Source organism: Kogia breviceps, chromosome 17, assembly GCF_026419965.1.
Source record: "Kogia breviceps isolate mKogBre1 chromosome 17, mKogBre1 haplotype 1, whole genome shotgun sequence".
Lineage (NCBI taxonomy): Eukaryota > Metazoa > Chordata > Mammalia > Artiodactyla > Physeteridae > Kogia > Kogia breviceps.
The window spans coordinates 21750471-21777689 of record NC_081326.1 but is presented as its reverse complement, the minus strand read 5'-3'; the positions used below and the strand labels follow the sequence as shown (position 1 = coordinate 21777689).

General features: G+C 43.1%; 1 long non-coding RNA gene across 2 annotated transcripts in view; it reads left to right on the top strand.

Moving 5' to 3' along the window:
* The window catches only part of LOC136792891 (uncharacterized), a 103283-nt gene that overhangs the window by 9393 nt on the left and 66671 nt on the right, over positions 1-27219 (top strand). Inside the window, exon 1 of one of the 2 annotated variants that reach the window (XR_010837471.1) lies at positions 24917-25010. The exons of the other annotated variant lie outside the window; for it this stretch is intronic. This is a non-coding gene — a long non-coding RNA (uncharacterized lncRNA). Of the gene's footprint in view, positions 1-24916; positions 25011-27219 lie in introns of those variants that run through there. 2 annotated transcript variants of the gene reach the window in all.

Genomic DNA, 27219 nt, shown 5'->3' with positions numbered 1-27219 from the left:
TCTCTAGTTGGGCACCAGCACTTCATGGCAGTTCTGTAATTTCTCTGAATACTCCTCCTCAAAATCAGATTACTCAGAAAGACCTCTTAGGCTAAACTTGTTGTGATAGTAGAGATGAGATTTGTCTAGGGAAACAGTGATTATAACACATATTTGCAAAGGGTCTGGCACTGAAACATTCTGTGGGCACTATGATCATCTTCCGTTCAACAAATATTTAATAGGTAACTATTATATACCTTGGTGCATAGAGAAAAGAAAATAAAGAGACTCTGCCTTTGTAGAAGCTTATTTTTAGTAGGATTATTACTATCTATAATACTATATGACGAGATAAATACCAAAAAAGTCATAACAACACAGAGCTCTTATAGAGCTGGATGGATAGAGTGGATGGAGAAAATATTTTCGATAGCAGTGGGTCATGAAAAACTTCATGTAAGAGCAGATATTTGAGATGGGTCTTGAAGCACAGTTCAGATTTGACAAGCAGAGAAAGATACTGGGATACAGAGAAGCTATGCGTTGAATTCGTGAAAGTTTACCATCCTTAGGTTTTTCTTTGGTAGGAGAGGGAGTAGTTCTGTGTTTTCACCATTTTTGCTTTATCCTAAGTTCAATTTGGCCGAAATGGGGTTATCTCTCCTGCAGAGAAGGTTTTTTAGCAAGAAGAGCAGGGTTCCTTTTAATAACATTAGGTATAAAGTAATACTTAGACATTCAGAAATTCAATTCAACAAATATTTATGCGGTGCCTATTTGTACCAGGCTCCGTATGGAAGAGGGGCCTTGAGGGAGGTAGGAGGAAAAGGAGGGTGGGCTAGGAGCCACAGGATTGGACAGGCTGCCTTTAGAAGAGGGAGTGACCTTTCATAGAGTTGTGAGGGTGCAAGACATATGGGAAGCAATTAAAGTGCAAATGCATGGCGTGGAGCGAGTGATAAGGAAGGCAGACTGCTTTTCCAAGAACTATGCTGGTGTCGGGGGAAAAGAAAATTAAGACACCAGTAGCCGAAGGAGTTAGCTGGATTCATTGCTGGCATTTTTCTGGAAGCATTTCATATATATATGAAACACACATATATATACGTATATACATCTATCTATTTATCTATCTATCCATCCACCTACCTGTCTGTCTGTCTATCTATCTATCTATCTATCTATCTATCTATCTATCTATCTACCTACCTACCTACCTATCCATCAAGGAAGACAGGGGAGGGAAGGAGAGTAAGGAGGAGGAATGGAACATGCAGTGTCTTAGACTATCTGATCTTAGAGATTTCCTACCTTCCTCTGAATTTAATTCAAGTCAAAGCAGGTCAGAGCAATGATAAAATTTATCAGATGCTACAACTATATGAGTTGTTTTCACCCTTTCCCTGTAGAATCATCATCAGAGTGTTTTAAGACTGGAAGAGGTATTAGAGGCCATCTAGTCCAATCGCCTTCTCATACGTGGGAAAACTGAGACCAGAGAGAAGTGACTTTTCCAAAGTCAAATAGCCAACTTGCTGGAGTGGCCTCCTGGTTTCTGGTCCTAACCCGCTGCTGTTTCCCTTCACTGTGCCCCAAACCTGTAAGCCTGATTTCTTATTTTTCCAAGTGATAATAATTTTGCCTTCTACTTCATAGAGTATATATTTTTATTTTGATGTTCATAAAGATCCTGTGATTTTACATAATTCCAACATAGTGCTACATTAGAACCCAGTTAGAGAGGCCTCAGTTTACACAAGACACCGCTTCCTATTCTGCAGTTGTCACTTGGTGATCCAGGTCCTTATTCTCTACCTGAAAAATAAAGAATTCTCCTCTTCTTAGTAAGATTTCAGTTTTGTTTTGTGGTACGCGGACCTCTCACTGTCGTGGCCTCTCCGCGCAGGCTCCAGACGCGCAGGCTCAGCGGCCATGGCTCACGGGCCCAGCCGCTCCGCGGCACGTGGGATCCTCCCGGACCGGGGCATGAACCCGCGTCCCCTGCATCGGCAGGCGGACTCTCAACCACTGCGCCACCAGGGAAGCCCGAGATATCAGTTTTCATTAAGGCCTAATCTTGCTTTTTATGAGAGAAAGAGAGCCTCCTCCTCTCTCTATGGGGCGATTTGTTCCCGAAACATTCTCTCACCGCAACGAGAAGCCCACGCACCGCAACGAAGAGTAGCCCCAGCTCGCTGCAAGTAGAGAAAGCCCGCGCGCAGCAAAGAAGACCCAACAAAGCCAAAAATAAATAAATAAATACATTTTTTAAAAAATGAAAAAAGAAACCCTCAAAAGCAACATTGATAGAGAACAAACTAGTGGTTACTAGCCGGGAGAAGGAAGGGGGTAGGGGCGATATAGGGGTAGGCAATTTAGAGGGACAAACTATTATGTATAAAATCAATAAGCTACAAGGATATACTGTACAACACAGGGAATATAGGCAATATTTTATAATTGTAAATGGAGTATAAACTTTAAAAATTGTGAATCACTATGTTGTACACCTGTAACTTTTATAGTACTGTATATCAACTATACTTCAATTAACAAAAAGATTTTTGCCTGTTTAAAAAACAAAGCAACATTGATCTGGATGTAATTTTGATTCTTCCAAGGCAAGTAAGGCTTTAAGGACTTGGAGATGAGATTATTCCACTTCACTTCACCCTGTTTTCCAAGATGACACAACTGAGACCCAGTTCAAGGTCACTTCCTAATTAATACCAGAACGAGGCTAGACCATGGGCCATCAGAGTATTTTCACTGAATCTCCCCTTGGAATTCTATGGCCAAGTGTTGGTTGGGGGCACCCTGAGGACACAGCACTAGCTGCCTGTGGTCCAGGCACGAGGTCGAGGCGGTGGGGCCTGCTGAAGAGCCTGTCCTTGCTCTAACTTCATGAAGCAGGAAGACTTCCTCCTTAGGACTAGCGTCTGAGCTGCTCCTTCTTTTGAATTTTGAATCCCTGCCTTTTTCCTTTTAAAGAAAAGAGAACAGGAGCTGGCTCTGTGCCTGTTCTATGCTGCGTTAGGTGTCAAACCCATCGCCAAGAGTAAACAGCTACAGTAGGTGAAGTGGGGTTAAAATAGTCCAAGCAAACCCCCACACCCCGGCGCTTTTAATGGTTGAACAGAAAAGTAGAATGGAAAACACGTTGCCTAATGCTATATTAGCTGCCTAATGCTTTATCTATAGACTGGATGCTTATCATTTCATCTAAGCGTGGAAGATAAGTGTCTCTGAGCTCAGAGTACAGCCTGTGCCCGGACACTTAAAGGCCAGTTATTGCTGAAGATTGTGTAAAAAGGCTGTTGGAGCTCAAAAAAAAAAAAAAAAAAATCAAATCAGAGTTCCGTTTGTTCCTGTTGTCAGACTGAGACAGCAGCCAACGAAAGACGGAAGGAAAGAAAGCCTGACACCCTGTCAGAGTGCGCATGAGCGCACCAGTGGGAGCCAAACCGCTTCATCTTTTATGTAGCACGAACCACGCTATTGTCAGCGTTGGGACCTGAGGAGTAGGTGTTCGCACCGGCCTGTGCGTGGCTGGATTGGGGAACTGCTGTGAGTTTTCCAGATTCATGCTTTTCCAGGGCATGGCTGAAGGAGGAGGTCCTCTTTCCACGCCTCTGTCTCAGCCGATGGCATCTTGTCCGCTCACTCGCTCACAGGTGACCCTGCTACTCCCTCCTCTCCCAGACGCCCACCCGTTATCTGGACCTGTCAGTTCTCCCTGCTCAACTTCTCCCAAATCCGCCGGCTTCTCTTCACCTCCATCGCCATAGCCTAGGCCAGGACACACTCACCACTCATGCTGAACTTCGACGGTATCTTCCTAATTGGGGTTTTGTTTTTGTTTTTTTTTGCGGTACGCGGGCCTCTCACTGTTTTGGCCTCTCCCATTGCGGAGCACAGGCTCCGGACGCGCAGGCTCAGCGGCCATGGCTCACGGGCCCAGCCGCTCCGCGGCATGTGGGATCTTCCCGGACCGGGGCACGAACCCGTGTCCCCTGCATCGGCAGGCGGACTCTCAACCACTGCGCCACCAGGGAAGCTCCAGAGTTACCTTTTAAATTAGGAGGATGGAATTAACAAATGCCCACTGCTATATATAAACAAGATAACCAACAAGGACATACCGTATAGCACAGGGAACTGTACTCAAGATTTTGTAAGAGCCTATAAGGAAAAAGAATCTCAAAAAGAATATATATATGTATATATATGTATAACTGAATCATTGTGCTGTACACCTGAAACTAATACAACATTGTAAATCAACTTTAATTTTAAAGAAGTGTAATTTAATCCGTTTAGAACATCAGTGCCTTTTTACTGCTCCTGGGAGAAAACCCAAACTCTTTAACATGACTTACAGAGCTCTCCATAAGGTCAACCCTGCCTTGCTTTCCATCCTTGTCCCTCACCCTGCCGTGACCTGCACCTTGTTGGAGGTGTGTCAGCCACCCTGACACCCTCTCCTGTTCGCAAATGCCCCATTCTTTACTGCTTCTGAGACTTCAGCAGGCACTTTTCTTTGCTGGGAAGGCACTCCCACCTCCCGGTTTAAATAATTCTTTTATATCCTTTAATTCCTGAGAAAGAATTTCTCCAATCCCCTGGCTACGTCTGTTATATGCTCTCTTAGCACTTAAACTTTTTCTTTATGCATTTATGAAGCATTTGTGTAGCACTTATGAAATGAATACGTAAATAGTTGATTGGTATTTGCTTAATATATGTCTCTTCTAAGAGACGGTATATACTCATAGAGAGAGCTTATACTCTTTGTCTACAGCATCAGGGGCAAGATTCTGGGCACACAGTAGCCCACAGGCTTTGCTGAATGAATGGGAAGACATCTCCTGCCTCGCCACCTCTAGTCAATGTACTTCTTGAGGTCAGGAGATCCCTTCTACCCTGGGCCTGGCACAGGACCCAGTATGTCAGAAGGGCTGAAGAGATTTTCCTCAGTGAATTTGAAGTCAACAGGTTACTGATTTGGAAGTATAACTCTTAAAAGTTTCTCCTTGAGAGCTGCTTATATCTTAGGAAATCCAACTTAATAAATGGAATCTCATGGTGACTTTAAAAAAATTACTGGTTAAACCTGAAGCTGTTTGTGCCAGTTCTGAAATTTGGCTGTTTTGCTGGTGTAGCTCTTTATTTGTGTTTGCATGGTTAATACGGACTGGGGCAGTATGTCAAGGGAGGAGGAGAGCTGAGAAAGGGCACAGGAAGACCTTCACAAGGTAACTTGCTGCTGCACAATTCTCTTCCTCCGCTCTAGCTCCTCCCACCTCCTCCCTCCTCAAGCCTCTAGGACTTCCCTTGACTTTCTAGTTCTAGCAGAAGCTACTCACTAAGAAGGTATATCAGGATGAAGCTCTAACTTACTTATTTCCACTGGTTGGATTTTCATCTAATATTCTCTTCTTTCTTCCTTTTCATTTCTTCATCTTCGTCTTCATTCTATTGTCTCAGAATAAGCATTTTATTCTTTTCCAAAATTTACTCTCTGTCTCCATCTTAATCCCAGCTCTCTTGTCTCCCTTAAGACTTTGATCTCTTTATTGTGACTTACCTCTTTTATTTTCAATTTCTCTCTCTCCACTGGTCCTCCTTCATTGCCGATACACGCGCTCTGTTCTCAAAAATCCCACAAGCCTTTACTTTTATCACGGTTCTTTTTTCCACCTCCAATGACTCTCTTATCTTGATTTCTTGTTTTACAGTCAAATTCCTCGAGTTGTCCACACTTAGAACTGCTGCTTTCTTTACACCTGCTATTTTTATACTCATTGCACTATTGTTTCTGATGTCTCCACTTTAATAAAAAAACCAAGCAAAACAGAAGGTCCATAGTGACCTCCAAATAGCTACATTTAATAAACACGTGTGCGCATGATATTGTTGTATGCTTTGTGTAAGGGATCATATTGGGTATACAATGAGGTAGAGGCATCATTCTGGTCCTCCTGGAGCCCAGAGGCAGAGGAGCTAATAAAGATTTACAATACAAGAAATAATTGCTTTATGGAAGTACCCACAGAGTGTGATGAAATCATGAGGCAGTCTACCTAGAGAAGATAAGTGCTTCACTAAGAAGTCCTTGGGGCAGCAGGAGAGATAAATTGGGAGATTGGGATTGACATATACACACTGCTATATATAAAAGGCAACGAATAAGAACCTACTATGTAGCACAGGGAGCTCTGCTCAATACTCTGTAATGACCTATATGGGAAAAGAATCTTAAAAAGAGTGGATATATGCATATGTATAACCTATTCAGTTTGCTGTACAGCAGAAACTAACACCACATTGTAAATCAACCATACCCCAATAAAAACTAATTAAAAAAAAGAAAAAGTCAGTCCTTCAGCTGAGAGTTGTAAGAGGAAAAGGAGATTGATAAGGTTGAAAATTCTAAGTGCTAGAAGGGAGGAGAGCACAGACACAATGATACAGGAAAGCAAGAGAACTTCCAGGGGGTGGAGACAAAAGAGGTGGTCAAGGAATTCTTGAAGGAGGTGATCCTTGATCTGGAATTCTGAAACATGGATCTGATGTGGACATCTTGGAAGTCAGACGGCTACAAACCGCGAAGGAGTCCATGTCTAAAAGACTGCGATGTGGAAGGCCGGAGCGAATGTCATCTCCAAGTGGCAAGGCTCCATCGGTCTGAAGGAATCAGGGGTGGAAAGGCAACAGCATCTGTACAAATGGCCTTTCCAGGGGGTTATCAATTAGGTTGTCTCTACCTTTAATCGCATGTAGTAAGTGTTTTTAGACGGGGAGCAGCTCTAAATTCCCTTCCCTTCCAAACTGTCTCCAGCTGCTGTATGTGATTTAATCTGTCCTAAATGAGGGAGGAACAATGTAACCAAACAGGTCTTTTTCCCTCTCTTGTTTCTATGTATTTTCCTCATAAAAAGAACCATTTAGTATACCTTTTCCCTGCTCCATTTCTTAAACTCTCCCTCTCCTCTCCCCTTTGGGTCTGTTGGCAGAGAGAAAGGGAACAATATTTCATTTGTGAGTGAAAAGAGGACACGCGATAGAACGGTTTAGAAATAGAAACAATGCCCCCCAAATAAAGGACTTGTTCTTGGCTTCTCCCTCGCTACACCCCACAGAGTTTTTCTGACCGGTGTGAGGACACTTCCCTTCATCCACTGACCCAGGGAGCCAGGAATGGTTTCTGCTGAGTGGTTTTAAAGTTTCGGTCAGTTACTATCCATTAGAACATTACACGTTAAAAAGCAGGATTGCCCTAGGGTCCAAATACAGAAAGCTGACACAAGAGTAAAACCGAGGAGGGAAAAATAATTTGGATTTTTGGTCAAGAGTGGGAGGCTTGCTGGGTTTTTTTTAGACATATTGTGACCGCTCTGGGATCAGTAAGGAAAACATTATCGAGTGTTGAGTGAGGCCTAATGCCTGTGGGGAGTACACAAAGGACAAGGGCCTGCCTTGGGCTGGCAGCAGCAGATAAACAAGACAAAACAATAAACAGTGGAGGTGAACCAGGCGGAGGAGGAAGAATTTAATAACCTAGGGCTCTTTTGCCAGAAGAGAATGGCTCCCTTCACAGGCACCTGCCAACTCCTTTTTAGCCAAGCACTAGAAATAGTGGGGAAGGAAGGCCAAAATAGCTTCTTTATGCCTTAAAAGCCTCATCCAGACCACGCAGTTTACTGGCTTCATGAAAAACGTTTCATTGTGTGTCCTGTAACGTGCTGTTTGAATGAACTAAAAACTCTACAAATACCTTATAAATGTAATTTAATTTCTCTGATGATCTAAATGAGGGCAATACCATTTGTCCTCAACACAGCTGCAGACTTTACTAGGTCAGGCACTGAGTCACTTGGCCTTGTGTGTGCACTTATGTGTAATTGAGATGTAATTAACACATATTAACAGATACAAATCTTCAGTGCTCAATTTGATGAGTTTAGCAATTGTGTATGCTCATGTCATGTGACCACCACTCAAAACAAGATATAGAACACTTCCATTATTCCAGAAAGTTCCCTCGTGCCCCTTTTCAGTCTTTCCTCAGGCCCCCATCCTCAACAAAACAACCACTTTGTGATTTCTGTCATCCTAGGTTAGTTTTGCCTCCTTTTGGATTTTATAGAAATGGAATCAGATGGCATGTAGCCTCTTGTATCTGTCTTCTTTCCCTTATGTGTTTTTTTTTTTTTTTTTTTTTTTTTTGCGGTATGCGGGCCTCTCACTGCTGTGGCCTCTCCCGTTGCGGAGCACAGGCTCCGGACGCACAGGCCCAGCGGCCATGGCTCACGGGCTTAGTTGCTCCGCGGCATGTGGGATCTTCCCGGACCAGGGCACGAACCCGTGTCTCCTGCACCGGCAGGCGGATTCTCAACCACTGCGCCACCAGGGAAGCCCCTCCCTTATGTTTTTGAGAGTCATCCACACGGTGTGTGTATTAGTAGTTTGTTCTTTTGTGCGTACATAGTATTCTATTGTATGACTATATCAAAATGTATCCATTCTCCTGCTGATGAACATTTGGGTTGATGGACATGCCTCTTATCAGGAAGGCTCTTTTTGTGGACATATGTTTTCGTTTCCATCAGGAAATACCTAAGAGTGAAATTGCTGGTTCATAGGGTAGATATAAATTATGTCACAAGAAACTTCCAGTCTTTCAAAGTATTGCAACAGTTTTACATTCCCACTAGCAAGGCATGAGAGTTTCAAGTATTCTATATCCTCAACGATACATATTATCAGTCTTTTTTGTTTTAGCATTTTATTGGGTGTGAAATGGTATCTCATTGTGGTTTTAACTTGCATTTCCCTGTTGTGCATTTTTACATGTTTTTATGGGACAATTGTATTCTTTATTTTGTAAAGTGTCTTTTCAAATCTTTTGCCCCCTTTTAAAGTGGATAGTTTGCCTTTTCATTGATAATTTGTAGGAGTGATTATATATTGTAGCTATGTCTTTTATCAGCTATATTTATGCAATTACTTTTGCATTTCTGTGGCTTGTCTGTTAATCTTCTTTTCTTTTGTTTTTGGTTTTTTTTTTGGAGGCACCACACGGCATGCTGTATCTTAATTCCCCAACCAGGGATCGAACCTGTGCCCCCCTGCAGTGGAAGAACCGGTTCTTAACCACTGGACCGCCAGGGAAATCCCTGTTAATGTTCTTAATGCTGCAGAAAATGTTAATTTCAGTGTAGTAGTCTGATTCAGCATTTTTTAATGGTTAGTGCTTTTCGTATTCAGTCTGAGAAATCGTTGTCCACCTCAAAGTTGTAAAGTTGTAAAGAAATGTTTTCTTCTAGATGCTTTATGATTCTAAGTTTTATGTTTAGGTCTATGATGGATTGCAAATTAATATTTGTGTATGAAATGAAATAGACATTGAATTTTTGCCAATATTCAACTGTTCCAACAATATTTATTTAAAAAGACTTTCCTTTCCCCATTGGATTAACTTGACACCTTAATTTGGAAAACAATTGACCATATATATGTGGATCTATTTCTGGACTCTCTATTCTGTTTCACTATTCTCTCTACCCATTCCTATGTTATCACTTATGTGTTTTTTTCTAAATTCAGAACTGCAGCCGCTCACATTTCCCACATGCCAAACCTAAGCATAGGGCCATTAATAGTATCTTACATTTGTCTAGAGCTTGATACTTTTCAAAGCTTTTCCTATACTTAACAATAGTATCTTACATTTGTCTAGAGCTTGATACTTTTCAAAGCTTTTCCTATACTTAACAATAGTATCTTACATTTGTCTAGAGCTTGATACTTTTCAAAGCTTTTCCTATACTTAACAGTATCTTACATTTGTCTAGAGCTTGATACTTTTCAAAGCTTTTCCTATAGTTAACAATAGTATCTTACATTTGTCTAGAGCTTGACACTTTTCAAAGCTTTTCCTATACTTAACAATAGTATCTTACATTTGCCTAGAGCTTGATACTTTTCAAAGCTTTTCCTGTACTTCACAATAGTATGTTAGTATAGTAGTAGCATTAATGGCTATCAAATACCTATTATGCGCTTGTATTTCCTTCTTTCTGCTCCTCCTATACATTTTCCTTTAATCCTTAGGAACCCTTTTACATAGTATTATCTCCACTTTATTGATGAAGAAACTGAGGTGTAGAGTAGTTGAACTACTCTACCTTACCTAATATTACATAGCCAGTAAGTTCTATATCTGGGTTCCAAACTAGTTCGATGGTCTTAAGAGTTCTTGCCACTACCTTCTACCAGAGGTACAATAAGGTATTGTAATCTACTTTTAGCCAAAATGTGCTCCTTGTAAACAATTTAGAAAGTATATTGTTTTCAGGTAAAATTTAACCATATTTTTATATATTTGGCGAGTGCTTGTGCTGTTGTTTCCATTCGTACATTGGTAGAAACCTTTGAATTGGTGAGCAATACCTATTAGACGGGAAATCTAATTGCTTATTAGGTAGCAAAGAATAAACAGAACAGCAAATGGGAATGGATGAAAAGTGGGAACTGTCTGCATTTCTCACTCATCTAGCTGATGGTGGTGAGTTGGAGTGGCTTCTGTGAGTGTCCTTACTTAGCCTGGCTTGGTCCCTATTTCCACTGCCCCGCACTACCGGTCGGTGGTTCAGTGGGTCCAACAAAATGAGTAAATTCTCTGAGCTCCCCCTTGCTTTCTTGGGTTCATAAATGACTCTCGTGAGGTGGGATGCAGGGATCGACTCTCAAGTTTTAGTAGAAAAACAAAAAGCAAATAGAGCACAACAGACATTTTCAAGAGGAGCCTTCTGTAGTTACTGAAAGTATTACAGTCAAGAGCTTGCCTCCTTGTGTTCTTTGTAAGTTTTGTTGCCTAGAGAAACAGTTTGGCTTCCTTGGGGTTCATCGCCTTGAATAAACAGGAGCTTGGGGTGGGATGGCTCACACCTCTTAATCAATCCCAGCAGCCAAGGAGGGCAGGGGTCAAGTGCACAGGAGGAGAAAAACCAATCTGGTCAAACTAGTTTGACTTTTTAAAGGAACCTGAATCCTATGTTTCTTTTCACTTTGATAACATTTCTGAACTGTCATTTAAATGCCATCTTAGACTGAGGAAAGTCTTCTGAGCTATTAGCTTTGAAAAAAGTGGACCAGATACTAGTTTAGAATTTCTTCAGCAGCAGTGACAACAGCTGGATTTCCATTCATTCATTCATCCCTAATTCAACAGGAATTTTTAATGAACTGGCTTGTGGTAAATGCTGCCTGGTGAATGTTTATTATCTCTGTATTATTGTCCAAGTTATTTTCTTCTGTTCTTAGAGAAACAACAGGTAGCAATAACAGTTGTAATTCAGTTGCAGGATAAAGGAAAGGCATGCCCGTTAGGGGGTTTAAACTATAAAGTATACCTAGGAAGCAGAATATAATTATTCTTATGGTTCTATTTCAACATTGAATTACCTTAGAATAGTATCCCATAGATTTTGATAACATATTTGCCTTTATAAATCTTCAGTATTTTTTCACCAAGTAGATTGTTACAGTATCTTTTGGGTAAATTTTAGTACATTATAATAATTCATTTTTTGGTGACATGATGAGTATTTGAGGGTGTTACAAGATGTTTGCAGACTTTATTTTTTAGTTTAAATATTAATAGTATTCTAAGTTTCATAAGCTGCTCAACTGTGTATATGAACATAAACTTGACTGATAAAGATACCTGACTTGCACATGATGAGTATTTGAGGGTGTTACAAGATGTTTGCAGACTTTATTTTTTAGTTTAAATATTAATAGTATTCTAAGTTTCATAAGCTGCTCAACTGTGTATATGAATGTAAACTTGACTGATAAAGATACCTGACTTTTTTTTGGCTGGGGGGAGGCAAAGGTGATATTAAAATTTCTGCAGTTTCTCTTAAGTTTCATCAAATAACAGCATGCCAGGTCCATCACTCAGCATTACTGGTTTGTGGAAGTGGCCCTACCCTCTCATATCATCTCTCAGTCATTTCCCAAAATACTTTTCGGTTTCTAGTTAAAGTACTGTTGCTGCGCCAGGACCCTGAATTAAGGCAGACATCTGAGGCCAGGACCAAAGACTGCCAAGGCTAGGCTGGGAATGGAACAAAGGGAGAGCCAGACCCGGGAGCTGGCAGGACCTCGGAGTGCTTAGAAACTAGCAGTTAAAGATGGAGCCTGGGGAACAGCAATGATTCAGCGAACACGCAAATGCAGAGGTGCCCCTGGCCATGCATGTCAGGAGAACAGTCAGGAGGCATTAGCTGTCAGGGGCCCTGGAAGTGGAACCAATTTCCTCCTCTGCCAGGAAGCCTTTCCTATGCTTCTCACAGTGTGTGAGGCTGCTCCCACCGTGTGCTGAGCAGGGCAGCCACGTGGGAGATGGCCAGCGAGTTCACCTCCAGAGAAGGGACATATATGGACCTGCCTGGGTCGCAGGGGGCAGATCCAGGTGGGCCGTGGCATAAGTCTTCTTATTCCTGGCTCTGGCTCCTTCCAACAGACTAAGATGCTGCTTCTGTTCTGGAAAGCTTTTCTGGCACAATGGTGGCCCTCATCTTCTTCCAGCTCTAAGTAGATTAGTTAGTTACAAGGCAGGAAGTTGAATAGCTTCAGGCTTTAGTCTCCTGGTTATTCTGGGGCTGTTTGATGTTAGCCCTTCTTTCAGACCCCGGCTTTGAAAAGAGCTTATTCTTCTTCTGGGACAGAGAAAATGACCAGGACACAGCAATATTTTAAATTCCAAGGACCCTCACATCTGTTTGCTTTCATGCATTCTGTGTACAAATATATATGACGATTTAAAAAATTGTTTTCTTTCTTTATTCTCTCTCTCTCTTTAATGTATTTTTGTTCCTTTACTTCTGTTCCCTCTTAGCTCATTTTTATTCCATTAGGTTATAATTGGGTTGATACTTCAAGTATGCTTATTCGGCCTGAGGGGCAAATACAGGATTAAAAACACAGGCAGAGCCTGAGAGCCACCGTAGTTGTTTACTTATTTACTACTTAACACATAATATCAGGCTTGTTACTGGACTTCCCAGCAGCTCGAGTGATATATCCTAAACCTCTACCATAAAACTTACTGCTTGCTGCCTAATGGGCAAATCCAGTCTGAACTGTAGAATCTTAAAAAAAAAAAAAAGTGCAAATTTAATGCTTTGAAGAGTATCCAGCTAAAGTAATAAAATATTACTTAGGACGAATTCTTAGGGGATCTATTTTACTAAAAAGAGAACTAACTTCATAATCGGCATGTCAATTGTACTTAAATGGTATATCAAAGAAAATCACAATATTAAAAACTTCATGCTTTTACTGTTTTACAAGTTCAGTTTTATATAATTCATTTGCTTAGTAAATTCCTTTTTCATCCACAATACAAAAATAAAAATCATTTTGGTTTCTATCCACATTATATTTAATCTGATTATAAATGTAATTGTGTCATTAGTTCCTATATGTGTACTGTACCCATTATCAATCAAGGTTGCCTTTACTAATAGGTATAATGATATTTTTGCAGATGATCACACTGTCCTAAATATCAATTGAATCTTTTTTTTTTTAAATATTTATTTACTTAGGCTGCGCCAGGTCTTAGTTGCGGCACGCATGATCTTTTGTGTGTGTGTGTGTGTGTGTGTGTGTGTGTGTGTGTGTGTGTGTGTGTGTTACCTGGGCCTCTCACTGCTGTGGCCTCTCCCATCGCGGAGCACAGGCTCCGGACGCGCAGGCTCAGTGGCCATGGCTCACGGGCCCAGCTGCTCCGCTGCCTGTGGGATCCTCCTGGACCGGGACACAAACCCGTGTCCCCTGCATCGGCAGGCGGACTCTCAACCACTGCGCCACCAGGGAAGCCCCGGGAAGCCCCTCAATTGAATCTTTTTGTTGTCCACAAAAGATACATGCAGCCCTAGGACCTTAGCTTGGCTGACTAGAGGCAGTAGAATGTGTCGCTCACCCAAGCTTGTATTTGATATTGCTTTTTCTAGAGATGATGGGTTTATTATAGTTCTGAGTTTGATCACCTCTGTTGTGTGACATTTCCCTTGAACTTTCAGAGAGTGCCAGTTTTTGTTCAGTGGGGGACCAGCCTGTCACTCTGTGGCTCAAATCAGAATAAGACATTTTAGAAGGAGAAGGAAGAAAAATCACACAAGGATGAGGATTCAGAAAAGAAGGAGTCACTTGTGGGTTTGGGGCAGCATACCTGCCTTGGTGTGTTCTAGGGTAACCTGGAAAGTCCACCACAAAAGCGTGTTTCCCCAGAGCCTCCAAATAAGCCTCAAAGCACAATCAATTTCCTCTTATCCAGAGAGAATATTGTATCTTTCTAAGGAGGCAGCATATGGGAGCTGCTGGGAAGGCCTTCCAGTCCAATTAAAAGGCAGATAGATCAGAGAACACAGGACTCCTGAAGCTGTCTGATCTTTTGCCTATGATTTGTCTCAAGTGCAATTGACAGCCCCGACTTGCAATTATGATGCAGAGACTGGTGTAGCTGGAGACTGGTCCAACAGAGAGGGAAGGTTTGACCATTTACATGCAGTTAATTATTAAGGGCTGTCAGATGTCAGAATGGGAATTGGTAATACTGTGGTTAAACGCCCACCACATGTCTAATTTGAGCTGTGCCCACTACTTCCAGCACCACTTCAAATTAAGTCCACATTAATGTCTGATGACTCACAGCTGTGCAGCATACAACTCTGTGAGCTCTCGGGGTGGGAGGGAGGATTTGCATATCAGTTAGTGCCAGATAATGATTATGAAAGATGTGCATCTCTCTTTGTTGGAATAGGCACCATATAAGCCAAAGCCATAGCTATTATTATTATTTAAAACCATCATCATGCTTAAGACAACGTTGATCTGTAAATTAGCTTCCCGGTGCAATTAATCCAGTTTTAAAAAGGCAGTTCCAGGGGAAACAATATACATGTTGTCAGTGGGTGCTAAATAGGCCCCAAAGAGATCAGAGTATGGCCAAATGAGAATCGAAGTGTGCCTGTCTCTACAATAATGAGAGTTTATATTGGGGGCTGCCAAAATACTCTCTTTTGTTTTGGACGATGATAGTTTTGAATGTACTGTTCCAAGTCAGCCCCTGAGAGGTGGCCTTGGTGTCCACCTGCCCAGCATTTGGTTAAGGGAGTTCTCTGGGGGTCTTCCACTGTGCCAGTGATCTCACAGCAGGCTTCCACCCATCCAGACAGGCAGACAGCAGGTGTCACTCGGCTCAGAGAGGCACTCTGACGGTGTCCATGGACTTTGGAAGCTTTGAGAGTGATGGCTGATTTCCAGCAATCCAGAGGGCTGTATGGGGAACCCCTCATGCAGAAATATTTTGGGGTCCTGGGCACACATATGGTTTTGTGATATGTGGTCAGTGATAAGCGGGAGGGAATGCAACTTGGTGGTGTAAGTAAGAAGCCACGGGGGCTCGTTGGCATTCTTGCCCTTGGCCATTCCATGGGCTGGCTTGCAAGCAATGCCCAGTTTAGAGCAAAGCTAGGGTTAGGCACTCTTTCTAAAGAAAAATAAGCACTTCTGAGAAGACCAAAATGTAAATCCTTTATTTACAAAAAGGATGGTATAGGCTCTTTACTTTAATCGGAAACCATACCGTCTCACCATTTATGCGCAAATCCGCATGAGATCATTTCATAGAAACAAACCAAAGCTTAAAAAGAAAATCATGCTCACTCTTGGTACCAGAGGTGTTTTGGTTTCTGTTTTGTTTGACTAAAAACCAAAAAGATATTTTGAAAGAGAGATTAGGGCAAAATAGAACTCTGACAAGATTTAAGCATCTTCATCACTGACCAAAGAAGCGTTTAGGAAACCCAAGTGGATGTGAGTGCATCACACGCTTGAGTTGGCTGCTAAACAGACAGCAGGCGCTGCGGAACAGAGACCTCGCTTGGGACCAAGAGACTATCTGACTGTTTCCATTGCAGTGCCTAAAAAAAGCCTGCGTGGTGAGGGGGGCGTGGCCCTTTAAGCGGGAGCAGGGGCCAAGGGCAGGCCACAGCCTGGTCACTCTGGCTAGTGTTCTCTTTCTGTCCTCCAAGTGGGCGATTAGGAAGCCCAAACATAACGATCTGTTATGGACGGAGATCACAGTGTCTGCGGTTTCCAGAAGCTGCTGCTGACATTGTCTTGACAAGAACTCCAGCTCAGGGGTCACTTGAGTTGGAGCTGTGGGCTTTGTGTCCTGAGAAAACTTCAGACCCAGGAACTGGGGGGCATAAGGCAGAGTGTGAGGTTGCTTCCTTTCATCAGGTTTCTGTGTCTGAGCTGGACTGGTGCTGCTCTGTTCATTACTTATTTAAAGCAGAGTTATTTTCCGCGGGGGCCCAGAGACTTGGTCGTGACTGTGGAAACTGCAATGGTCCCTAAATAACAGCCAGGCGTAATGGCTGTACAGTAATAATTCTGCCGTTGGGGGCCTTTCTGAACTCTACTGCGGGTGGTATACTAACGCTTTTATGATGGCACATCTGTTTGCAAGGTCTTTTGTCTTTTTGGTCTCGTCCTCTGATTCCTGTTTTCAGAAACAATGAAGAGCCCCACCTTTCTGCTTTGATTTCCGTTTCTCTACATTTCAAAAGCACACGTTTGATGAGTTTTTCTATAGTCAAGGTCACGCTTCCTAAAGGGCTGGGTGGTAAGTGCCGTCAAAAGATTGGGATAGGGCTTCCCTGGTGGCGCAGTGGTTGAGAATCCGCCTGCCGATGCAGGAGACACGGGTTCGTGCCCTGGTCCGGGAAGATCCCACATGCCGCGGAGCAACTAAGCCCGTGAGCCATGGCCGCTAGGCCTGCGCGTCCGGAGCCTGTGCTTCGCAACGGGAGAGGCCACAACAGTGAGAGGCCCGCATACCGCAAAAAAAAAAAAAAAAAAAGATTGGGATAGAAATTACATTTGTATCGTAATGTCTACCAGGTCTTATGAAAAGGGTTTCATGCCTGAGAAAGTATAAATATTCTCTCAAGATGATACAAGCTGATACTTCCACTAAGGGAAAAGGTGGTCTCCAGGAGACGCAGAATGTTCCAGTCAGGTTTGCTGTGTCTGCTCGATGTGATTCTGGCCCGGGTGGGAACTACTTCTCTGGTGCTGAAGAATGAAGTCTGCTGAGGCACTGTCGGAGTTACATTCCCTTGGTGCGTAGGGACAGAGCCCACGTCTCACTACTCCCTCCTTTACTAGTTGGATGGCCTGGAGTAAGTTCCTTTTAACTCTTTAGCATCTCAGTAACTTCGCTGGCAAAGTAGGGGAAATAATAACACCTTCATAAGTTTGTTACGAGAAACCAGTGACACAGTACATATAAAGCACTAGCCCAGTACCAAACACACGGCAAGATCTCAACTCATGTGCCCTTCTTTCTTCCGTCTTTTTTTCCTATGACTTCACATTACACGTATCTTTTTTTTTTTTTTTTTTTTTTTTTTTTTTTTTTTTTTTGCGATACGCGGGCCTCTCACTGTTGTGGCCTCTCCCGTTGCGGAGCACAGGCTCCGGACGCGCAGGCTCAGCGGCCACGGCTCACGGGCCCAGCCGCTCCGCGGCATGTGGGATCTTCCCGGACCAGGGCACGAACCCGTGTCCCCTGCATCGGCAGGCGGATTCTCAACCACTGCGCCACCAGGGAAGCCCTACACGTATCTTAATGACAATATCTTTCATTTTAGTTATTACACAACAGTTTTCAAAACAGTTTCATACAGATGATTTTTGATAATGTACTTCTTAATTTTTTAGCACACAGGACATTTTTGATGATTTATATAACTATCTGTTTCTTATCTGTCTTCTCCTTAGAATATACTAGCTCTTGGAAGACAGAGGCCATGCCCACCTTGTTCACTTCAGTATCCTTGGTGCCTCCCGTCACCTGGCATAGACGACACACTCAACATTTGTTGGATAAATACGTTAATCCTTATGAACACCCAGACTCACATGTGATGGGGGAGAGAGCGTCCCATTGGCGAGGCGGGTAGTTGGTGGGCAAAAGTCTGTATTTGTCCATTCTCCCAGGACCCCTGATTCCTGCTCTAATACTCACCCAATAATCCTATAGCTTTTCAGTAGCTGTGATTTCCCTGGCAGGATTTCCCTGGCATGGTCAGTCCAGGACTTGGATACCTGAAGTGAGATCAGGTTGGATGAGAGAGGAGAGCAAGGATGAAGAGTGTAAAGTCCATTAAACCAGAAGCCTTATAATTTCTACTTGAAAAAACGTGGGACAAATTCACCACGAACCTTAAATATCAGCCTCATCTGGGTCATGTCTTCTTTAGGCTCCACCTCTGCTGAATTCTCTCTCATGTCAGGTTTTGTGAATGTGGTATTTCCTTTATCTTTTCTATCCTCCATTGTTACAATCTCCCTCCTTTGCCTGCCTGATTCTTGTTTATTCAGATCTCAGCCTAGAGGCTACTTTATGTACTATATAAATTTAGGTTAGATCCTGGTTTAAGTGCTTCCAAATCTTGTATTTCACCATCAGTAAATGTTATCATGTTACACTGTAATTTCCTTTTTTCTCTGTGTCACTCTCAAACCCATCCTAAGAGGGAAAAAAAACCTATCTATCAGGACCCAGCACAATGCCTAGCATAAAATAGACGCTCAAAAAATATCTGTTGACTGGAAGTAGAAAGTAGAAAGGAAAAGTCCCATATAATCTCCTCTCCCGCCTTGATAACCACTTTTATTATTGACAAGGCAGGTCAAATCACCAACTTAAAGACAGTATAGCTGAGTGGGTCACCTAGACACTTACTATACGATATATGAAGATTAGAGGAAATATTTTAAAATAATTTAAGACAGCAGGCTTTTGATTCCATTTGCAAAATAATCCCCGTACCGATTTTCCCCGTTGTGGACTGGCTTTTTGAAAATGAGATGAACGAAGTTGGTTTGCCTGTCTTGAATTCCTTATTGCGCCTACATTGATTATTTGGGTTTCCGGTGTCTCCATCACTTTGGCTCCATTTATGATAGGAAATGAGCCACACCCTCTGGGATATCTACATCCTTCTCTGGTCTCCAGTCCAGGTGGGCAGCATGACACACGAGCGCCAGGTCTTAGAAAGGATATTTAGGAGCCTTTCAGTTAAATGAAGTGTGAGAACTTCCAGGGTTTCTGGGAATCTAAGCAACCAGGAACAATTCCTCACTGTTTTCAACTAAGACAAACAGAAAAAAAAAAAAAGTCGGGGAGGAGGAAAAAACTCTGGTCTCTGATAAATAACCTTTCCATGTGAAGTGCACATCAGTCTGACATAAGTAATTAGCTGTCAGGTGCTGGGCTTTGCTGTCAGAGGCCAATTTTCAGATTAGTGTTAATTGCAGGAGCCCCCCCCCCCCACCATGGTCTTTGCTCCCGCCCCCTCACCCCTTCAGTGGACTGCCTTCCCCAGCTTGCTGCCAGTTTGACTGGAGCCTGGGGTCATGGATCTGGCAGGGTGGAATCAATTACTGGCCAATGAAGATTTTCCCACAGGTCTGGGCTTGGGAGAGGAGGGCTGTTCCTGCTGCCTAGACAGCTGGCCTGACTGTCCACTGGGAAAGGAGCCTGCAGAGGGAGAGAGGGGCCATGCTCAGTGATTAACCGCCGACAGTCTATATACGTCATCGACAGGATTTTGCGGAGGTGCCGTTGCTACTTCTGTTGGTCTTCTCTCTCTCAGGGTTTTGTGTCTGCACTGACTACTGGTTTATCCCCGACATCTTCTTGTCCTGAGGAAAGCACAGACCCAGAAATAGTCCAGTCCAATTTTTTTTTTTTTTTTTTTTGCGGTACGCGGGCCTCTCACTGTTGTGGCCTCTCCCATTGCGGAGCACAGGCTCCGGACGCGCAGGCCTAGTGGCCATGGCTCACGGGCTTAGTTGCTCCGCGGCATGTGGGATCTTCCCGGACCAGGGCACGAACCCGTGTCTCCTGCATCGGCAGGCGGATTCTCAACCGCTGCGCCACCAGGGAAGCCCTCCAGTCCAATTTGTTAATGGGTCTCAACTCGAGGAAAAAGAAAAATGAAGATGGCATGGTGTTCTTATAGTCTAATGGCAACATTTGCACATGTTATTTGAGCAATTAAAAAAATTAAAATCTTTAATTTTTAGGGTTGTGATTTGTATAATTTTGGTTTAGCTGGGGTTCCCACATATGATTCATAATAAGACCTCGATTTTATTGTCACTTCCAAAATTTCAAGTCATTTTGGACTTCAGACAACATAGCATGCATTTTGAAAATCTACCCCCAAGGTTTTCTGCTTAGTAATAATAATAAAATCTACATAAGGATGTTTTGCTCTCAGTTACCTACTGTGGTCTATGCCTTTAGCTGAAATTTTGAGCAAGAAGAACCATTTGGATGCTGGAAAACTGTGCCTTATCTTTTTTTTTCTGCCTATGATTCTTTGTTATGCATGCTAATTCAAACAAATACTCCAACATCGTTTTAACAGTATTTTTGATCTTTCGAAAGCCAAGAGTTTATATTAGATAATGTGCCCAAATCCATTTGTCAATGATGTATACATTTCAGAGAAATTTTGGTTTTTGAAAGATGCATTTAACTCTTCAACTTATCATAAAAAGGAATTAAAACAAGTACACTGCAAGAGTGATATAAAAACTAGTGCCACACTATAAAAAAATGAGAATATTTATACATAAAAATATTTTCTTAATAACATCTTATTTGATTTCCCTTTTATTGTTTTTCTTTTTCTTTTAGGAAACTAACTTTCAGACTGAATTCTCTTTCTCTCTCTGTTTTGTATTTAAAACTTCTATGGATCTTAGAGGGAGTTTAGCTGCATAATTGAAATAGCCTTTTATTACAATGACTCAGTTCAAGATTAAACAATAATCTTGTTTATGAATAAATGAGCATGGGTCAGAAAAGTCAAAAAAAAGATGTGAGATGTTGCAGTTAAACAGGTCCATACTCCTTGGGTGACAACTTTCAGACACTAGGCCTAAAAGGTCTCTTGGAAACATAAAAATTGGGATGAGAAATACAAGTCTGAGATCCACTGGGCCATGCATCCTGTAATCCAAGGAACAGGACCATGGGAGAACTCCCCTTTCTCCCGATCAGGATGAGTGGGTCCCTGCTCTTTGCCCTGGAGGAAGACTGGAGGAGGGGGCATAGGAGGTAGAGTTAGGAACCCAGATTCCTCCTTCCAATTCTGAGCATGGAGCTGACAATGGAGGGCTAAGAGGTGACTTCTATTAAACCACATCTGTGACAACATTGAAGGATCCTAAATTCCACAATGAAGGGTTTGTGAGCAAAGTCTTATTGTGCAACGTCCTGGTTAACTGCGGTGGAATCTTGAGTCCCTGGTAACTGAAACTGACAGTGATGTCAACACTTGTTTTTTAAGAGCCACTACTAAATTATTCTGCCTGACTTTCAGCATGGAGCAGTGTTGTTTTAATTAGGATATTTTCCTATTTTATTTTTATCTTCAAAATCCAGCACATGGAAGGCTATCAAGAAATGTTTGGGGGGCTTCCCTGGTGGCGCAGTGGTTGAGAGTCTGCCTGCCTGCCAATGCAGGGGACGCGGGTTCGTGCTCGGGTCCGGGAGGATCCCACGTGCCGCGGAGCGGCTGGGCCCGTGAGCCATGGCCGCTGAGCCTGCGCATCCGGAGCCTGTGCTCCGCAACGGGAGAGGCCACAGCAGTGAGAGGCCCACGTACCGAAAAAAAAAAATTTAAAAATGTTTCGTAAATCTTTCAAAAATGAGGGAAGCTGGGAGGGATAAATTGGGAGATTGGGGTTGACATATACACACTACTATATATGAAATAGATAGCTAATAAGAACCTACTGTACAGCACAGGGAACTCTACTCAATACTCTGTAATGACCTCTATGGGAAAAAAATCTAAAAAAGAGTGAATATTTGGATATGCATAACTGATTCACTTTGCTGTATAGCAGAAACTAACACAACATTGTAAATCAACTATACTTCAATAAAAATTAATTTTAAAAAAAGAGGGAGAAAGAGTGGAGCAAGAAGACCAAATGATCAGAAGGTAGAACTCACATGCTCAAGAATTATGGAATGCTGCAATAACTGCATGTGTAGAGTAAGTCATCAGCAAGTTTGAGTGTCTTCATGGCCCTTGTACTCCTACTACTGCCATTAGACATAGACACAGAACTTAAGCCTAGCTCAGAAAGATCCATCACAGATGTAGTGATTCAAAAAAAATAATAATAATAAAGTTAACCATCAGCTGTATAACTAATTATGATTTGTTTCTATGACTTTGTGAGACTTTTCATATAAATTGAATGGGTACAAATTACTCCATGACCTTAAGACTCAAGAAATATCACATTTATTTTCATGACTGAGTTAAAAAAAAAAAGATGAAGTTTAGCCCTATAACAATCTAGTTGGACATACCTCCAGATTCAGTTATTGTTTTAGGGCTCTCAGTTCCTCTCCTTGAGATCTCACAAGGTTCCTAGGGCTTTTGCAATCCAGGGAAGAAATGGGGAAAGACCTCTAGTCTTCAGCTTAACATGCTTGCTGAAGAGCAGCTCATAACTGGAGTTCCTTCATCTTCTCAGGAAAATGACTCCTTCAGTGTGAGGCCAAGGGAGAGTCTCAGACATTATTCACAGCCCCCAAAGCCACAGAGCTCGGTATTGGAGTCTCAGACACTTATCTACTCTGTGAGAGGGCCTGCCACCTCCTGGGAGTAATGTTTGAGGTGGGCCCAGGGTCCATCAAGCTACTCACTGGACAACTTCTTTAAATTTCAAATGATGGGGTGATATTAAGAGACATCTCTACCCCCCACCCTTTCTGGGGTCAAGGGCTGTTACTTAAAGAAAACACACTAACCTCTTCCTCAGAAGAGGCGGTAAAGTCCTTGAGTGATGTTTATTCTTCTTGATATCCTGTAACTGAAATAGTATGACGTAAAGTTAACACTACTTAAATACTATGATATAAAGTCAATACATCTTATGTTTCAAGATAAAGGGATAAAAGAGAGAGAAAAACTCCAAAGGTATGTATACATATTCATAACAAAACAAGGAGGAAATACTCATGAAAATTACAGTCCTCATTTCTGAAACTGGTCACCTAGTCATGCTGGTGTTTATAACAACCTTCTTCTACTACCCATTCTGTATTCTCTTTACCTTCAGCAAGCACCTTGGTTGGTCATGGTTCTTTATGAGGTGGAGTGACCCAAACCTTCATTCATGATGGTTCTGGGCCAGTAGTAGTCTCGCCTGGATTGGGCTGTTGTAGTTTTCCATTGACTTTAATCACAGGGCAGGATAATACTAAGAGAAGTCCCAGGGGATCTCTTATATGCCAGATATACTCTTCCTCCCCTCCGTTGTGGAGTAGCAGTCCCCTTTCCTCTTAGTGGCCAGGACCAGTCACACCAGCCAGCACACTAACTCCCTTCTTTGCCTGTTGATTCAGAGGCACAAAGAGCCCAAAGTGGTGGGGCTGCAGTCTTAACTTCCAGTTCAATAAAATCATTGTTGTGTCTCCTGGCGGAAGCATTCTTCCCTTTAGAACTAAAACCTATAGGCCAGCAGAGCCTAAGGCCATGGGAACAGGAAGCAAATATTTGGCTAGGGGGTCATTAGGGGTAAGAGTGAGTGGTGTCACTCCCAGTTCCACACTTTGATTCTTGGACCCATGAATCCTGGCTATGGGACAGAACGATATACTCGATGCTGATTCCGAGCACACACAGCCTTCTGCAGAACCTCACCCCAGCCCTACAAGTTACTGCTACCTAGCTGGTGCTGTAACTGAGTCTTCAAAAGGCCCTTCCACTGTGTCTGGGCCTGCTCGGCCCTATCACATATACACCACTTCCATTTGGGGATGGAGTGCTCCTGTGCATGCCCAATTGGATGGCTTAATGGGTCAGATAACACCCAGTTCACAACGGGCAGCTCAGGTTGCCTGGTAACTTGGTGGCCCATGGTTAAGCATTGAGTCTCTATGAAGGCCCAGTAGGAGGCCAAGATCCATTTCTCCAAAGGAGAGCAGTTATCTGCAGAAGATGGTAGGGATTTGCTCCAAAACCCTAAGGACCTGCACCGAGATTCACCTGTAGGGGCCTCCCAAGGGCCCTAAACAGCATTCTATCTGCCACTGACATTTCAAGCATCATTGGACCTGCCGGTTCATATGGCCCAAGTGGCAGGGCAGCTTGCACAATGGCCTGGACCTTTTGCAGAGCCTTCTCTTGTTCTGGGGCCCACTCAAAAGTAAGACATTTTTGGATCACTTGGTAAGGCGGCTAGGGTAACACACTCAAATGGGGGGAATATGCTGCCTCCAAATCCCAAGAGCCCCACGAGACGTTGTGCCTCTTTTGAAGTTGTAGGAGGGACCAGGTGCAACCACGTATCCTTCACCTTAGAACGGATATCTTGACATGCCCACACCACTAGAACCTTAAGAATTTCACTGAGGTGGAAGGCCCTTGAACTTTTGTCTAATTACTTCCTACCCTCTGACACACAAATGTCTAACCCATAAGTCTTAAGAGTAGTTGCTACATCTTGCTCACTAGGTCCAATCAGCATAATTTCATCAATACAATGAGCCAATGTGTATCTTGAGGAAAGGAGATCCCTGTGAACTAGATTATGGCATAGGGCTGGAGAGTTGATACGACCCTGAGGTGAGACAGTGAAGGTGTACTGCTAGCATTACCAGATGAAAGCAAATTGCTTTTGGTGGGCCTTATGGACAGGTATAGAGGGAAAAGAACTTCCCAGGTCAATAGCTGTTCAATAGCTGTGTACTAGATACCAGGGGATGTGTTAATTAGCTTAAGCAATGAAACCACATCTCTTACAGCAGCTGCAATCACCTGGAGTCATTGCCTGGTTGAGCTTATGATAATCAACAGTTACTGTCCAAGATCCATCTGTCTTCTGCATTGGTCAAACAGGTGAGTTGCATGGGGATGTGGTGGAAACTGTTACCCTCTTATCTTTCAAGTCCTTAATGGAGGCACTAATTTCTACAATCCCTCCAGTAATGTGGCATTGCTTTTGGTTTACTATTTTCCTATGTAGAGGCTGTACTAGTGGCTTCCACTTGCGTTTCACACTATTATAGCCCACAGATCAGGGAACCAATGAGAGGATTCTGCTAGCAACTAAGTGTGACTATTCCAGAACTCAGGAAATAACCAAGGATGGGTTCAGGGACACACCAGGCCCACTGTGAGACAGACCTGAGCTAACATTCCATCAACCACCTGACCTCCATAAGCTCCTATTCTGACTGGTGGACCACAGTGACATTTTGGGTCTCTTGGAATTAGTGTCAGTTCAGAGCCAGTGTATAGCTCCTGAAAGTTCTGATTATTTCCTTTTCCTCAATGCAGAGTAATCCTGATAAGATGGTAGGTCCCTTCGGGGAAGGCTGGGAGAAAGATGAACAGTATTCATGTTGGGCATTGTACTGGGGTCCTTTCTTAAGGGGACCTGGCCTCTCCTTCATTCAGGGGATTCTGAGTCTGTATACTGGCTCAAGTCTTGGAACTGATTGAGGGCTGTGACCCTCGGTTTTTATGATTCAGGTTAGACTTTTGTTTACTTGACTGGAATTGTTCTGCTGACATGGCTTGAGTAAGAATTTGGTAGGCTTATGTATTAGTTAGCGTTCTCCAGGAAAACAGAACCAATAGGGCAGTGTGGTCACATGGAGAGAGGCTCTTCAGCACATCCTGGAGATACCCTTGTCTTGCATGTGACATGCATGCTGGGCGTGAGGGAGTCCACATGGGGCCTGCTGTGGGAGGGTGCGATGGCCGTGCAGCAAAGACTGGGTAGGGCCAGGGACTGCAGGGCTAGAGGACCAGATGGAGGATGGGGCAGAAACTCAGAGGGGTCAATCACCAATGAAAGCCAAGGGGAAGACAAGTCAGCGGGGAGAAGCCCCATGCCCTGAATGGGCTGATCAAGAATAGACTGAGAGTTTATCAGCTGCAGGATGCTAGCGACAGACACCAGCTGAATGCTCAGGGACCACTCAAGCCAAAGATTCCCCAGTGGAGTTCAGAAGAGCCAGTCTGCAGCTGGTCCAGAGAACAGCAGGCCAGTCCTCAGACCCAGACCCCGGCCTCCATGAGGTCACTGGGCTGCTCGGAACACCTAGCCACCTTCTGGAGAGGATTGAGGGAGGAGAAGTATAAAAGGAGAGGCTGAACATCCCCTAATGAACTAAGTGTATTGCATTGGATTAAAGCTTAAGACAGAGATTTAGTTGTTGTTTTCTCACAGCCTAGCTGGTGGGCCCAAATCAAATCAAATGCAGAGCAAAAAATAAGCTAATTTCCTCCACATATCTGAGTTGCAGCGTGAGTACATCTGCAGTCCCTCTGTGCCTGTGACTGTTTTCTCTCAGTAACTGAAACCCTCTAAGCCGTGATCAGGCACATCCACGTTGGTTGGGAAAGGAGGAAGCACTGCTGTGGGACCGTGAGCATGGCCTTCACCTCTCGGGGCCTCTATTTCCTCATTTGTAAAATGACAGCAGGGGTTAAGATGTTCTGTAATGGTTTTTCCACCCCCCAAATTCTATAACCAAATAAGAAAAGAAAAATATGTTCATGGTACTCTGTGGCCTATGCTAGTGCTTTTCAAACCTCTCCACCGCAGTTTTCTAGTGGCAGAGAAGAGAGAGCTTGCACCTCCCAGGATCGTCCTGGGTATGGCTTAGAGTAGCCTGCTGAGGTGTTTCCAGAAAATTCCATGTAGTCCTGTGTCTTATCTTTAAAAATTCATATAACTTTTGTATTATATTTCATAATATATTTGTGTTTGTTTTAATATAAAATCAACGCTTTAAATTACTTACCATTGACCAGAACTGATGGACTGGAAGAAACACCATGTTTATCTTGTGGCTTCAACTACTGCCTGGTTCACTGCTCATAGGGTTCAAGCACTGGTTCAAGTGCTCCTGGGGAGCACTGGTTAGAAGTCCAGGATGGGAGCACCATGAGGATTGACCAAGGCTGGCACAGTTTCCAATGTAGAAGTTCTAGATCTAGTGACCAGGTCTTCAATTTCCTCACGTAAAACAGAGTCCTAATCAAAACCACCATGAGATATCACCTCACACCCATCAGCATGGCCACTATCAAAAGA